Source organism: Sinocyclocheilus grahami, unplaced genomic scaffold (assembly GCF_001515645.1).
Source record: "Sinocyclocheilus grahami isolate Dianchi unplaced genomic scaffold, SAMN03320097.WGS_v1.1 scaffold1212.1, whole genome shotgun sequence".
Lineage (NCBI taxonomy): Eukaryota > Metazoa > Chordata > Actinopteri > Cypriniformes > Cyprinidae > Sinocyclocheilus > Sinocyclocheilus grahami.
The window spans coordinates 420,904-425,743 of record NW_015506391.1 but is presented as its reverse complement, the minus strand read 5'-3'; the positions used below and the strand labels follow the sequence as shown (position 1 = coordinate 425,743).

The window sequence follows — 4,840 nt, the reverse complement described above, 5'->3', positions numbered from 1 at the left end:
TTTTAGCCACTTTGGGTGATCGGTTTGCTTAAAGGGTTAGTTCATTCAACATTTGCTCACCCACATGTCGTTACAAACCCTTTGGACTCAAGTTTTTAAGAGTTCATTTTTGAAATACAATTTTAAGTGTAGTTCACCCAAAAATGACATTTTAAAGTAAAATTTAAACTTTAAAGATTTTTAACTGAAAATGTGGTCCTTGGTGATTGATATAAAACAGTCAATGGAAACTGTCATTTTTGATAGTTAAAAAAAACATGCACAGGCAGAACAAAATTAATACCTGTGGATCCTGACCATACATTGAGGTCTTATGAAGTAAAACAATTGGTCTGAGAAACATCCACAACCTCTGCAAACGTCCTGAGCGCATTCACGACGGTCTGGAGCGTGAGTTTCCTGTCGCATATAATAATGTATGTGCAGGAGCAAACTCACATGAGCAATCTTCCTGAAGTTGATTGCACAAGCAAATGATTTGTAATTTTTATAAAGGTTGTGGGATCCAAGATAAGTACACGCCGGTACCATTTTGATGATGACATGTGTAAACACGCTCAGGACTGTTTGCCGGGGCTGTGGATTAAAGGTAATAATGCAGGTTATCCCACTCACTCTTGTCAATGAAAAAGGAGGGGTTCTTAGGTACACAGATTTTGACAAACACGTCTTCATCTGATTCACTGATCATGGAGCCCTAATGAAAAAGTACAATGTTAATGGTTTGCCATGAAGAAACATGTGTTTTTAAAAACTATCATCTACACTAAACTACTTACGTGTTACGTGTGAAAGTTTAATCTGTACTATAACAACTGAATTATTTGTCTGTTGCTTGATTTGGTGCTGCTTATTTGGGGCTCATTTGGACTGTTCACTTGTCCATGTGCATTTTTTTACATGCATGCGCTAAATTTCAATAACAAATTTCTACTTTACTAATTTGTATTTGGGGTACAATTTATGGTTCCAATCTATATTCCATACAAAACAATGTAACGTAATTCTTTTTTTCTTTTCTGCACTTTATTTATAAATTTTTCAAACATGTTTAAACAAAAAAAAGTGTCAAACAATTACATAATTATGTATTTTCTTTCCCCACCCCGTTCCACAACCCTGAATTAACAAAGTAGAAAAATAATAGATCCTTTCCATAAAAATGATGTTATAAGCTTATTTAATGTACGAAAAAAGGCTTTTGGGATAAAAATGGGGAGGGACTGGAATAAGTATAAAAATTTAGGTAGGGCATTAATTTTAATACAATTTACTCTACCTGCTAAAGATACTGTAGGTATAATGTGTCCCATCTTTGTAAATCAGTTTTAGTTTTATTTATAAGGGGTAAAAAGTTATTTTTATATAGACCTGAAAAGAATTTAAAGCCGGATTGAGAAATATGAAATGGGAGGGATGAAGTTTTAATTTGTAGAGCCAGAGGATTAATGGGGAAGCATACACTTTTAGAAAAATTTAATTTATATCCTGAGAAACTACCAAAGACAGAAAGATTTTGCACTATTTTTGGGACATTTTCAACTGGGTTTGAAATGTATAACAACAGGTCGTCTGCATATAAGGAAACTCTATGTTCTATACCCATTCTATCAATGCCCTTTATGGACTGTAGAGATTTAAGCATTATAGAAAGTGGTTCTATCGCTAGTGCAAAAAGAAGAGGACTCAAAGGGCATCCTTGTCTTGTGCCTCTTAGTATTGGGAAAAATGCTGTTTTACAGACCGTGCAGCACAACAAACTCGTGTCCAATCTGCACAGTGGATGGGGGGGGGTCATATTTTGTTGTTCCTTGACATTTGTTTCCAAAGCATTATATTGCTTCACTTCAGCTGTGACAAAGTTACATCCACAACTGATTCACATGTTCATGTCTTTTGAAGGTGGAGCAATGAAGGGAGGATGTGTTTGTTTGGGTTGATTTCAAATAATATTCAACAACGTTTTTGAGAAATCAAAGACTGCATCTATATTATTATTATTATGTGAAACCATAATGATATATGATAATATAATATATAGAATAATAACCCTCAAGTGGACTCTTGTCTTTCTCAAGGACACTGTGAAAAACTCTCCTGAATATCAAAGTTATTTGAGTCAGAAACTTTCAATTACCAGACAGACCTAGTGGCCTCACATACCCTGAACTATCCACAACTGCTTCACATGTTCATGTCTTTTGAAGGTGGAGCAATGAAGGGAGGATGTGTTTGTTTGGGTTGATTTCAAATATTAATAGTGTTTAACAACGTTTTTGAGAAATCACAGACTGCACCTATATTATTATGTGAAACCATAATGTATATAACCCTCAAGTGGACTCTTGTCTTTCTCAAGGACACTGTGAAAAACTCTCTCTCAAAAAACTCCTGAATATCAAAGTTATTTGGGTTAGAGCCTTTCAATTACCAGACAGGCCTAGTGGCCTCACATACCCTGAACTATTTTAAACAAATCACAAACAGTGATAACTAACTTGGTCTGGAGACTTGTGTCTTTGATCTCCTTCAGCACTTCCACTGTCCTCAGATGGCACTGGATATGGGGACGATTCTGGCTGGTGCTTTTACAGAAAGACAGAAAATGCTGGCATTACAAGGTAGGAAGTCGTACATGAAACAGATGTCAGTACCAAAAAGGTTGACTAACTGGTTCAGAAGACTTGCGTCTTTCATCTCCTTCAGCACTTCCACTGTCCTCGGATGGCACTGGACATGGGGACGATTCTGGCTTGTGCTTTTACAGAAAGACAGAAAATGCTGTCATTACAAGGTAGGAAGTCGTACATGAAACAAATGTCAGTACCAAAAAGGTTGATTAACTGGTTCAGAAGACTTGCGTCTTTTCATCTCCTGCAGCACTTCCACTGTCCTCGGATGGGACTGGAGATGGAAACGATTCTGGCTGGTGCTTTTACAAAGTATATAACCGTATAACAGTTCAACAGTTAAAATTTAGGAAATGAACAAAAAGGACATATAGGTCAAGCTGTGACTATGTCTATGAATCTGAACATTATATAATTTCACTAGTAAATATATAAGACTGCATGTAACTTTGATAAATTTTGTAACCTTAGCAGATGGTGTAAAACACAATATAACAACTATCACTGTCATCAACAAGAGAAATTTATATGAACATACATATTTACACATAAAACTGTGTGTGTGTGTGTGTATTTTAATTGTTATTTTCATAACTATTTGTGTCAGACGATTCTGGCTGGTGCTTTTACAGAAAGACAGAAAATGCTGGCATTACAAGGTAGGAAGTCGTACATGAAACAAATGTCAGTACCAAAAAGGTTGATTAACTGGTTCAGAAGACTTGCGTCTTTTCATCTCCTGCAGCACTTCCACTGTCCTCGGATGGGACTGGAGATGGAAACGATTCTGGCTGGTGCTTTTACAAAGTATATAACCGTATAACAGTTCAAATTTAGGAAATGAACAAAAAGGACATATAGGTCAAGCTGTGACTATGTCTATGAATCTGAACATTATATAATTTCACTAGTAAATATATAAGACTGCATGTAACTTTGATAAATTTTGTAACCTTAGCAGATGGTGTAAAACACAATATAACAACTATCACTGTCATCAACAAGAGAAATTTATATGAACATACATATTTACACATAAAACTGTGTGTGTGTGTGTGTGTATTTTAATTGTTATTTTCATAACTATTTGTGTCAGGAGTCTGGTTTTGAAAGCCTGTTAGTGAAACAAAGAAGTGCTCACCTTACGAAATGCTCTTAGCAGTCTATAGCGATTGTTTTTAGTGTTTGGAATGGTAAGTGCACTGCACACCTGTCCCCAAAAGCCGTCTTTATGTGTGACATTATCATCAAAGTTGATGACATTTTTTTTCAGGAATTCAACTGACTCCACAATTTCCTCGACTGATACATGTTTGGTTTTGTTCTATAGAGAAAAAAAATCCATTAATACAATTAAAAACATAGTTGTTGGACATAGTTATTGAACTGCATTTTCATGGAAGGATGGTACGCTAAAATTACTCACCCCAAACACCCTGAATGAGTGCACTCTGGGGAAAAATCCAAAGGGACAGTCATTACGATGACAACTTACATTTTCTGCTTTAGGCCTACAGTATATAGTGCTCAAAACATAACCATGAAATCAGTTTTCAAAGTTATCATCACCGTGATTATTTTTACATGATAGCGTCAACGAGCAGTTTCAGCAATTGATTGATCTTAGGAGTGGCCTAGTAAAACGTATTTAATGAATAATAAAGTATTGCATTAAATAACACAGACCTCACAGGAAAACGTAATAAATATATAGAAATGGTTTAATGGTGCTACTTAATTGGTTGTTCGTGCATTTTGCTAATGGTGGGTAGCAAACACTTGTCACTGTAGACATAAGTAATGTTGCTTAAATGCCCAAAGAAAATATAGCTATTTAAAGCAGAGGGACTGTAATATGTAAAAAAAAGTTGCGGTCACCCTTGCTCTTTCTTCGACATCCTACGATTTTTAGGTGTTTACCCTGATGCAGCAATATTGTCATGAAATTTTAATCATACTGTAGTGGGCATTGATGCCCTCATGATGGATGGCTGTTTAGGTCTCACAAGTGCCTGACAGGAACTTTTTAATGTTACAATTTTGTGCTTTTGGAAATTTGGCATTATGTTTCACACTATAATCAATATAAATATTTCATAATATTGTTCATTTCCAAACACTTAGTAATGTAGACATAATAAACATTAATTTGAAATATAGCTGTATAGCGATGACGGCCACAAGATCCAGTTCCACCACCACCCCACAGT

General features: G+C 35.5%; 1 long non-coding RNA gene across 1 annotated transcript; it reads right to left on the bottom strand.

The window, feature by feature from the left end:
* Positions 1–3,366: 3,366 nt before the first annotated feature.
* Positions 3,367–4,104, bottom strand: LOC107568080 (uncharacterized). Its single transcript, XR_001606709.1, has 3 exons — positions 4,057–4,104; positions 3,772–3,954; positions 3,367–3,427 (listed from the first exon to the last, which is right to left on the bottom strand). It is a non-coding gene; the product is annotated as an uncharacterized lncRNA (long non-coding RNA).
* Between the last annotated feature and the right edge of the window lie 736 nt (positions 4,105–4,840).